Genomic DNA, 12,194 nt, shown 5'->3' with positions numbered 1-12,194 from the left:
AGACTTAACCCCTGTGCCACCAGGGAGTCCCCTCCCTCAATTGTATTTTTTCATTTTATTATTTTTTAAAATTTTTTAAAAAATTGTATATTTCTTACATCATTGTTCATTTTTAAACAATATTTGCTTCCCCCCACCCCTTCAGGTGTAGCCCCCATAGAATTTCCTTCACCAGTGCATCTGTGCACCATCACCACCGTCCCCTGTGCTCTTCCCTTCCTCCCTCTGATCCCTCTTCCTCCTCCTCCCCTGCAGGATATCTCTGATTTGTAATTGTCTGTTTTTGCTTTGTTGTGTTTTGAATTGTTATTATTTTTGTATACTGATGTCTTATTTGGTTTCCCTATATTCCTGCTATAAGTGAAACCATCTGATATTTTTCTTTTTCCTTCTGCCTTATTTCACTGAGCATTATTCCTTCTAGCTCCATCCACGTTGCTGCAAATGGCATGAGTTTATCTTTTTTGATTGCTGAATAATATTCCATTGTGTATATATGCCACATCTTCTTGATCGAGTCCTCTATTTTGGGGCATTTGGGTTGTTTCCAGGTTTTACCTATTGTAAATAATGCTGCAGTAAGCATAGGGGTACAGGTGTTCTTTTGAATCAATGTTTTTGTGTCCTTTGGGTAGCTCCCTAGGAGTGGAATTGCCAGGTCTTATGGTAGCTCCATTTTTTTTTTAAATAATAAATTTTATTTTTATATTCCCCATACATTTGCAACCCCCCCATTCTGACCCCAAACCCTCCCCTCCCGCCCCCCACTCCCCAAAAACTGTCTCTGGTTCATAGTTTTTTGTTGATTTTGATTTTCACTTTCTTATAGTTATTCATTTTCCTGGTCCCTTATTTAAGTTCTCTAGATTCCTGCTATGAGTGAGACCATCCGGTATTTTTCTTTTTCTTTCTGGCTTATTTCGCTGAGCATGATCCCTTCCAGCACCATCCATGTTGCTGCAAATTGCATGTGTTTATCTTTTTTGAATGCTGAGTAATATTCCATGGTATATATGTACCACATCTTCTTGATCCAGTCATCTATTTTTGGGCATTTGGGCTGTTTCCAAAGCTTAGGTAGCTCCATTTTAAGTAGACTGAGGAAACTCCAGACAACTTTCCATAGTGGTTGGACCAGTTTGCACTCCCACCAGCAATGTAGGCGAGTTCCTTTTTCTCCACATCCTCACCTACTTTTGTTGTTGCTTGTTTTTTTTTGATATGTGCCATTCTTATTGGTGTAAGGTGGTATCTCATTGTGGTTTTGATTTGCATTTCCCTGATTATAAGTGATGTTGGACATTTTTTCATATGCCGGTTGGCCATTTGCATTTCCTCTTTGGAGAAATGTCTTTTAAGTTCTTCTGCCCATTTCTTGACTGGATTGTTTACTTTGTTTTTGTTGAGTCTTGTGAGCTCTTTGTAGATCTTTATGATCAGTCCCTTATCAGTTGTATGGAGTGCAGAAAGTTTTTCCCAATCAGTAGGGTGTCTCTTTGTTTTGGTTAATGTCTCTTTTGATGTACAGAATCTTTTCAGTTTGATGTAATCGCAAGTGTTTATCTTTTCCTTGCTTTGGGTGATGAGTCTTCAAAGATGTTACTGAGATGTATGTCTTGTAGTGTGTTACCTATATTATCTCCTATATATTTTATGGTTTCAGGTCTTATGTCCAGTTTTTTTTAATCCATTTTGAGTTGATTTTTGCGCACAGTGAGAGGTAGTGGTCTAGTTTCATTCTTTTGCAGGTGGTCCAGTTTTCCCAGCACCATTTATTGAACAAACTGTCCATGTTCCATCACATATTCTTTGCTCCTTTGTCAAAGATTAGTTGTCCATATTACTTTTATTTCTGGGCTCTCTATCCATCAATTGTACTTTTTAAATCAGCTCTATTTTCTTAGTTCCTTTACCTCTTTATTCTGTTGCCTTTTTATATCCTTTGTTATTTATTTATTTTGAGTTCCGTAAGTGTTGGTACAACTTTTACTTGAACACCTCCTAAGTCACTTTCTGCATTTCTGCTGGATTGAGTTTCCTCTAAGGGGGCTTTTGTTTGTTTTTGTTGCAGCATTTGTGTTTTGTTCTTCTGTCTCCAATTTTGTATTTTTATAGGTTGTAATAGGGATAGACTTCAGACTTGTCATTGCACTTGTTGAATAAATCTGAAGACTGGTACTAGTGAAAGATAGTAGGTATAAAAGAGGGCCAGGGCAGTAGGGCACCAAAGGATTCTTCAAGTAAACTCAAGGGTTCAGTTTTCCTATTGTGCTATGGGTACCTGAATAATGTACTGAAGATTTATAGCGATCCTCTTCTGTAGGCCAACTCCTCTGGCTTACGGTCTTTTATAGTCTCATGTTGGCTTCAACTCTAGGCTAATTTTAAGCCCTAGGTGCAGCACTGGAGATGAATTGTAGTTGAGACTGGGTCACAGACAGGGTTTGTTCTGTTTTCCAGCACGGTCTTATCCTGGAATATTTGCTTGTTTTGTTAACAGAGGCTTCAGGCATTCCTTTGTTTTGGTTTTAGCTCTGGATATGGGATGACAGTTGTTTTGAATGTCCCAGTCAGAGATTAGAGTAGTAATCTTCTTTATAAGGAGATCTAGGTGTGCTTTACCTGCTTTTCCCTGCCAATTTAGGCTCTAGTTGTTCTATATTGAAAGACTCAAACTGAAGCTAGCAGTCCTCATTTTGCACCTCCACCTCCACCTCTGCATCTCTCCAACAGCATAACCTCTGTCCTGGCTGCTACGTCATACACCTCCTTATCCAGTGTAGTCCTGGGTCTCAGGAGCCCCTGATGCTGGCATGTGTCTGAGTCACAGCTGTATGGTGCCTGCACAACAGCTGCCCCTCCCTCTTGTGGGTTGTACTGTTCTGTTATCATTATAAAGAGAGTTCACTTCCAAGTTTTTCCTATTCCTTTGCACTGGACTCTTGTTTCTAGTATGTGCTGTGTTCATCTGTTTTACCCTGGGAGCAAGGGGAAGGCTGTTTTTTTACTCCATTATATTTGTGAGTATATAGAAGAGGCGTGCCCAGTGTCTTCAGTCTGCCACCATCTTACCAGACTCTCTCCTAAAACTTTCATCCTGCCAGATTTTCATTTTATATAAACTTTTAAATCAATTTGCCAGATTCTTTCTAAATACTCATCCTGGTTAATAGTGGACACCCTAAACATAAATTTCAGTTTTCTATTTAGTACAAAAAGTTTTGTGCTTTTTCCATCATTAAATTATTGAACAATGTGATCAGCAAATTTTAAAAACATCTAGCATAGCATTTCACACAGACAACAGATACCTTATTCCATAAAACCAGACTCTAGCAATGCAAAAGCAGAAATGACAGAAACAAACGACTCAGAAGTCCTGATGTTAAAGCTCCTGTCATGTGACTCAAATGAGTCACTTAATCTAGTCCCTTTCAGCCATTTGTATAAGGAATAACACCATACTTTCTCTGAGATTTTCAGAGTAGGGAAGCAGCTAATATACTCATTAACTGACTGAAACAGTGAAAGAATTACGTATTAAATTACAACTCACTGGTTTTGCAACTTTTAGCAATGATACTTACTTTACCTTTACAAACAGTGATTAAACTTGGGCAATAGCACTTCTAATTGATTTCAGGTACTGAGAGTGAAAGATATAATAAGGCCTTTGATTGGCAACCTAGAAGATAACCTAAGTTGAATTATGGGTTCATTCTCTCTAAGAAAATAATCATTATAATTATTGAAATGCTAAATTAATGAGAAATAAGCTTTTTATTTCTCACTCTAATATTTAAAAGCAGGAATATCTAACCAAAACTGGAGTCAAATCTTAATCACTTACCAATTGCATGATGTGCAAACTTCATCACTTTATTTGAAAAAATGAAGATAGTAACTACCTTGATAGGGACTTTATGAGATTGAAGGTAATGCATATAAAACATAGCATAACTAAAACTCACTTAGGAACTCTGGGGAAGTGGTCATAGTAAATAACTGGAGCATTGACTCAGTCTTTATTTTGGACTTCTGTGAACTTCATGTTTGGTTGTGCTCACATGTTCCATTCAACTGAGTAGTTCTCAAATTCAGTCACAGTTTAGTAAAATATATAAATAGCCACTCCAAACAGAAAATTCCACACCTCAACTCAACCATATTTTCTATTTAGAAGTTCAGACTTTGAAATAATGATCAGGTGAAAGATGATAATGATGTTTTTGATGGTGATGATAAAAGATGAGAAAGTGACTAAGGTCTGAAAAGAACCAAGAATTTAAGGCTTGTCCTGAATTTTGGTACATAGAATTTATTGTTGTTATGCAGCTTTTAAATTATGTAGATAGACTTTTCCAATAGGAAAAGGATAATTTTTTTTTTTAATCAAGAGAACATATAATCATTTTGTTAGAAATGCATAGGAATTTACCAAGCTTGGAGGAATTTGGCTGTTTTTTTCTTCTAGTAGATATTTTTCAATATTTAATTTTTTTTTTCAAGCCATTCATGTTATCTTGTATTCACTATTTAGCAAAGCCTTTCTGGTTATAGAAGATTTGTTTGTGTCCTTATGACTAAAACAAATAAAGGTAGATTTATTTTTTAGTGTCCTGAATTAAAGATTGTGCTTACTTTAAGTGGAATATCACTTAAATGTTTTTCTTGATTCATCTCAGAGAGTTACATTTTGGTTTTTTTCCTTTTGTATTTCCAATACTTAGGCTCAAAGTACTTTAGAAATGTTTTTCACAGAAACATTCATCTTAGCAACAGTTCGTTTGATGTCAAAAAAATTAAAGCATACATTTCAAATATGTTTATGACCAAATGTTATTCATAATACGATTTTGGAAGACATGAAAAGTGAACAAAAAAGAGTGACTTATTTGATGTGCTACACATGGCTGTTACTCCATAATTATTTACATGTAGAAATGTATTGTTTCCATTTTTTTAGTAACTTACAAACAATAGTCATAAAGCAAATATTTCCATATAGTTTTGCTCTATTGATTTGCATTGATGTTTTTGAAATCCTATATGTTGTCTATTAAATTTGCCTGTATAGTATTTTTCTCCTGAAAAGTGAAGAGTTAAGTATGTTTATGAGAATTGTATAGTCACTATGAATACCTACTAAAAAGTTGGCTTGAAGATCTCATTCTTATTTCCCAGTTTTTTTTAATAAGAAATCTACATAAGTTATCAGGAATATAGGTTATTTGATATTTTGAGACTTAGTTACTATGTAAAATTTCATAAATTATATGGCTATTTTATTAATACAAATTTTCACTCTTTTCTGTAGTAAGAGAAAAGAAGAGAAAATATTAACTATCATATTATTACTTGACATTGAGCCACTTTTCACAGTAATTTTTACTGTTAAAATCTTAACCTGAATTTTATCTTTTTAATAATAATACAGTAATAAAGCTTTTCATTAAATCATTTCCCCTGAGGAAAAAAATAATAACAAAAAAATTAACAAGCAGCTATAAATTAGAGACATTCTGCAGGGGGCGGGTAGGGAAGAACACAAAGGACTGTGGTCAGGGTGCATGGGTGAACTAGTGGTGGAATTCTATGGGGACTACACCTGAGAGGAGAAAGCAAACATTGTACAAAAATGAACAATGATGTAAAATATGTATAAATAAATAAATTATATTTTAAAAAATCATTTCCCCTGAGTCTTGGCTTCCTGAAGGTTTTCACTTTATATTCTACAGGTAAATTAAAAATCACTAAGCATATTATGCTATTCTATCACATTGAAATGTAAAAGTATAGCACAGACATTTATTAAGAGGATATGAAATCCATTTAATCTTGAGGGCTCCATAATCTAGGTAATTTCAAGCAGTTTTTTAATAGTCTCAGTTTTCACCTTCCATTACTCAACAGTAATTTTACCATTCTACCCATCCTTTCATTCCAGTTTAAATTCTTCACAAATACCTGACAGTGAAAGTCATAATGAATGCTTTAAAAACTTAGAATTTTTCTAATGGAAGCTATTTAAATTTATACTCATTTAAAAATTATTTAGCACTTAACATATAGTAATTAACAAGTTACATTTAGATGCTGCAATAGATAGGAAAAAGGTGAGGCTTATTCATTGAATAAATTAGTTAACTTTTTAAATTTATTTCTCCTGAATTAAGTAGATGGTGTAAATATAAGCAACTAAGACAGTTGAGGATTTTTTTTTTTTATAAATTTTATTGTTATATTCCCCATACAATTGCAGCCCCCCCATTCTGATCCCAATCCCTCCCCTCCCGCCCCCGCCCCCCTAAAAGTGTCTCTGGTTCATAGTTTTTTGTTGATTTTGATTTTCACTTTCTTATATTCATTTTCCTGGTCCCTTATTTAAGTTTTCTAGATTCCTGCTATGAGTGAGACCATCCGGTATTTTTCTTTTTCTTTTTGGCTTATTTCGCTGAGCATGATCCCTTCCAGCGCCATCCATGTTGCTGCAAATTGCATGTGTTTATCTTTTTTGAATGCTGAGTAATATTCCATGGTATATATGTACCACATCTTCTTGATCCAGTCATCTATTTTTGGGCATTTGGGTTGTTTCCAAAGCTTAGCTATTGTAAACAGTGCTGCTATAAACATAGGGGTGCACGTGTTCTTTGGAATTGATGTTTCAGTGTCCTTTGGGTAAATACCTAGGAGTGGAATTGCTGGATCATATGGAAGCTCTATGTTTAGTAGGTCCAGAAATCTCCACACAGCTTTCCACAGTGGTTGGACCAGTTTGCACTCCCACCAACAGTGCAGAAGAGTTCCTTGAGGATTTTTTTTTAAAAGATTTATTTTTTTATTTATGCAAGCACTGGGTACAGTCAGAAGCGCGGGAGGGTGAGAGGATTCACCAGAGCCAGAGCTGGGAACAGAGCAGGCAGACCAACGAAATACACTGCTGAGGGGAGCAGCGGGTGTGGCAGGAGAGGTCTGTCACTCTATGTGGGACCCTTGCTGGTGGCCAGGGATTGAACCGGCGCTGCAGAGGCTGCGGGCAGCTTTGCAGCCCAGCGCTCAACCGCTGTGTCACCAGGGATATTTTCTATGTATAATATAAATTAAAATTTAAAAGAACATAATTTTTATGACTAAATGGCAACTTTTACAAAGCTAAAAAGACCAAAAAAAAAAAAAATCAATATCCTTAACTCTTACAGTGGTTTTAAAAATGTAAACTATTCTCTCACTTTAAATGCACACAGAAATTAAAGATAAGCTTTATCACCATACTGTTATCTAAGACAGGACAGATAGGCCTTTTTAATGAAGAAACAATTAAAAAAATACAGCTTTGACAACCTTGTTTTTCTAGATTTCCAAATAAGTTTGAGCTTCTTTGAATCAGGCGTAAGGTAAGGAGGAATATATCCCTTGTCCTCTTAAGGTCTTCTTGGTATGGTCAAGCAAAATAATTAACATTAAACAAATTAGTAAGAGAAAAATAACAAATTTAATTCATACATATGACAAATTTATGCGGCTATAAATTCTAGAGTAAATGAGGCAGACTTATATTCTTGAACTAGTGAATCAATTAGAGGCCTGAGGCTGCAAAGAGAGGAGTGTCTCATCTAACAAGGAAAGGATAACATATATGACAAAAGCAGGTGTTTTAGATATTTGCCCTGCCATAAGATAGGTTTCTTAATAAAAAAAGATTGTTTCTGAAAATTACTCTTCATGTGGGTAATCTTGTTCTTCAACATAATGGTAATCAGTGGTTTCTCTTGAAGCACACAGGCCATCTATTGACCACATTTCAAGGAGACACATTTTAGAAAAAGTCCACCCTGGGCATCTTGGAAAAAGCCTATCTGAGCATTTTATAGATGGGTTATTCTTCACAAATAGCACTAATTTTACAGTGAAGCATCTCTACTTCTCAGGAAGCCTTTATCATTTTAGTCCCTCTTTTCCTTACTGGCCTAGGAAACTTACCTAAAGCCTATACAATACTACATGAATATGGCCTGACTATACAGAGTTCCACACCACCAAAACATCATAGCTTATATATATATAAGGTCACAGATAGACATTGACATAAAACTAATCAATTAGTTAGAAAATAGCACAACTGTAGTTTCTTTAAAATGTTATATAATAACTAGAGAATGTTTGGAGAAGAAAAAGGCAAGAAATTAAGTATTAGTGTTGCAAAAAGTCATGTCACTAGACTGATTAAACTGACACCAATAGTCTAGAAATATAATAATTTAATAAGGGTAAATGTTATATGCTCTGTTTAAGTTTTTTAAATATGTACAGTCTTCAAAAAGAATCAGATACCTCAGAATTGACCTAAGGAGGACATATACAAGAACTATAAGTCCTTTGACTATTGTTAAAGGACTTACTTAGATAGTGACATAAGGAGGTAGAGGGATAACCTGTGCTCATGGATGGGGTGAATCAATATAATCAAAATTATTATCCTGTCTAATACAATATAGAAACGTAACACAATACCCATACACCATCCATGTACACCAATAATATTTTTCAAAGAAATTGAACAAAAAAAATGAAATTCATATGAATAACAAAAGACCTTGAAAATTAAAAGCAGTCCTGAGAAAAAAGAAGAGAAATGGAGGTATCCTTTACCTGACTTCAAAATTTACTATAAAGCAACAGTATTAAAAACAGTAAAACAGAGGAATGGCTCAGTGGAACAGAATTGAAAGCCTAGAAGTTCTAGGTACATATCAATATCTATGTAATCTATGGTAAAGCAACCGTGACCATATAGTGGGAAAAAGAGTCTTTAATAAAAAGGTGCAGAGAGAACTGGAAAGCCACACATGGAAGAATGAAGTTGGACCTCTCTCTAACACCATACATAAATATAAATTCCAAATGGAATAGAGATTTAGGCATAATGCCTGCAACAGTAAAATAAGTAGAAGAAAATATTGGTGATCCATTCCATGGATCAACAATAAAGGTATTTGTTGAGACTTGACCTGTATAGCAAGGGAAAAAATTGGAATTACCACCAGTTAAAAAACTTTTATAAAGAGAAAAATACAAGGAAATTGAAAAGACATCCTACTGAGTAGGAGAAAATATTCACATAATATATAGTCAATAAGGGGTTAATAACCAAAATACGTTAAAAGCTTATACAATTTAACTATAGAAAAACAACCCAGTAACATATGGGCAGCAGATATGAACAGACAGTTCATCAAAGAGAATATCCAGATGGCTAATAGATATATTAAAAAAATTCATCACTTCTAGTAAGAGAGATGCAGGTTAAAACCACAGTGAGATATAATCTCACTCTAGTGAGAATGGCACATATAAAAGAAATCCTGGAGAGGATGTAAAGGAAGAGGAACCTTATTACATTGCTGGGGGGAATGTAAGCTGGTATGTCCATTATGGAAAATGATTTGGATTCATCTTAAAAATATCAAAATGGGACCTCTCCGGTGGCGCAGCGGTTGAGCGCTGGGTTGCGAAGCTGCCCGCAGCCTTTGCAGCACTGGTTCAATCCCCTGCTGCTCCCCGGCCACTGGAGGAGGGTCCCGCATGGCGTGCGTACCTCTCCTGCTGCCCGCTGCTCCCCTCAGCAGTGTACTTTGGTCCTTCTGCCTGCTCTGCTCCCTGCTCTGGCTCTGGTGAATTCTCTCACCCTTCCGCACTTCTGACTGTGCCCAGTGCTTGTATAAATAAATAAATAAAAGATTTAAAAAAAAAAAAATGGAAATACCACATGACCCAGCAATCCTACTCTTAGGCATCTACCCAACAACATGAGTCATTAATACAGAAATCTATGTGCGGCCTCCCCTTGTGGCGCAGTGGTTGATTGCTGGGCTGTGAAGCTGCCTGCAGCCTCTGCAGTGCTGGTTCCATCCCTGGCCACGGGCGAGGGTCCCACATAGCACAACAGACCTCTCCTGCCGCCCGCTGCTCCCCTCAGCAGTGTACTTCGGTCCTTCTGCCTGCTCTGCTCCCTGCTCTGGCTCTGGTGAATTCTCTCACCCTCCCGCGCTTCTGACTGTACCCAGTGCTTGTATAAATAAATAAATAAATAAATAAATAAATAAATAAATAAATAAATAAATAAATAAATAAATAAATAAATAAACAAACAAACAAACAAATCTTTTTTTAAAAAAAAAAAACATCTATGTGGTCTGCAGTATTTACCACAGCACTTTTTACAATAGCTTGGACATGGAAGGAATCTAAATGCTCATCAATAGGTAGTTGGATCAAGAATGTGAGATAGTCACACAACAAAATACTACTTAGCCATAAGGAAAGAAGAAATACAGCCATTTACAGCCAAATGAAAGGAATTTGAGGGTGTTATGTATAGTAAAGCAAGTAGGAATGACAAGTACTGAATATTTACATAACTAATGATTTGCAAAATACTTACAAAAACTAGTGGATGTTACTGTGGAGAGCTGTGTGGAGATTTGTGGACCTACTAAACATAGAGCTTCCATATGATCCAGCAATTCCACTCCTAGGTATTTACCCAAAGGACACAGAAACATCAATTCCAAAGAACACCTGCACCCCTATGTTTATAGCAGCATTGTTTACAATAGCTAAGCTTTGGAAACAACCCAAATGCCCAAAAATAGATGACTGGATCAAGAAGATGTGGTACATATATACCATGGAATATTACTCAGCATTCAAAAAAGATAAACACATGCAATTTGCAGCAACATGGATGGCGCTGGAAGGGATCATGCTCAGCGAAATAAGCCAGAAAGAAAAAGAAAAATACCGGATGGTCTCACTCATAGCAGGAATCTAGAAAACTTAAATAAGGGACCAGGAAAAAGAATAACTATAAGAAAGAAAATATCAAAATCAACAAACAACTATGAACCAGAGACACTTTTAGGGGGGCGGAGGCGGGAGGGGAGGGATTGGGGTCAGAATGGGGGGGGCTGTAATTGTATGGGGAATATAAAAATAAAATTTATTATTAAAAAAAAAACGTGGATGTTAATAAACATGGATCTCTGAAATTAAGAAGGAGGGGGAAGGAGACAAGGACAAGAGGATAAATGTGATGATGGTGGGGAACAAAAGTTAAATGAAAAGTACATATGGTATCTCATAAACCAGGGAAAGCCCAACAGACAAATGGTAACTACAGAATTTCCCCTTAAACTGGGTTTGTTAAGGAGTGACTGACTGACTGGTGGCAAGGGAAGGGGCAGAGGCGAAGGCCAAAAGAATTACCTTTAAATTTCATGTATGAAGTAAGCTCTGTTAATTAGCTTTTCAGAGTAAGAAACTGCCCCAGTGTTTAGTAGCTAAAAACATAACCATTTATTTAGCTCTTGCTTCTGTGAGTTAGTTGACAATTTGGGCCTATATCAGCTGGGTGGTTTTTCTGCACTCATTCCTGTGTCTTATCAGCTCGTGGGGAGTTGGAGCTTGTGAGCTAGAATAGCTTCAGATGGATCAACTTGTTCACGTCTTCTCCCAGGCTTCACCCTGCAGCCTGGCCAAGTTCTAAGGCTTCTTAAGGCTAGACTCAAAACTAACTTTATATCACTCCCTCTGAATTCTGTTGACAAGTCAAATCTCAAGATCACCTACATTTAATGGGTCTGGATATCGGGTCTGTCCCTATATTAGAGGAACTGCAAAGTTACATTACTAAGATGGGGAATAATTGCTTTCTTTGTAAACAGTCTGCCAAGTACATTGTTTTAATAATTGTAGGTCTAGGGCCTCCCTGGTGGTACAGGCAGTTGAGTGCTGCACTATGAAGCTATCCGCAGCCTCTGCAGCGCCCACAGGCTGGCAAGAATCCCACATGGCGAAGCAGACCTCTCTTGTCTTGCCTGCTGCTCCCCTTAGCAGTGTATTTCTTCAGTCTGCCTGTTCTGCTCCCCAATCTGTCCCCTGTGACTCCTCTCACCCTCCCGCGCATCTGGCCTGTACGCCAATTTTGTATAAAAATAAATAAAAATCTAAAAAAAAAATTTAGGTCTATAAAAGTAGCAGTTTTTAAGTGATGTTTTCATTCACAGTTTACATATTGAGAAACCTCAGCTCCCACTAAGTTGACTATTTACTTTTGTTAATTTGGACAATAATAACTACAAAGATTTTGTTCTACTGAATTATTTGTCAAGACATAGGTAAAATTATGG

At 36.4% G+C, this 12,194-nt stretch overlaps 1 protein-coding gene across 1 annotated transcript in view; it reads left to right on the top strand.

Moving 5' to 3' along the window:
• The window catches only part of TWSG1 (twisted gastrulation BMP signaling modulator 1), a gene marked incomplete at its 3' end in the record, with an annotated part of 69,441 nt that overhangs the window by 16,627 nt on the left and 40,620 nt on the right, over window positions 1-12,194 (top strand). The gene's annotated exons all lie outside the window — the stretch shown is intronic.

Source organism: Talpa europaea (assembly GCF_964194135.1).
Source record: "Talpa europaea genome assembly, chromosome: 13".
Classification (NCBI taxonomy): Eukaryota; Metazoa; Chordata; class Mammalia; order Eulipotyphla; family Talpidae; genus Talpa; species Talpa europaea.
The sequence above is the reverse complement of the archived record's forward strand: the minus strand, read 5'-3'. Positions and strand labels throughout refer to the sequence as shown.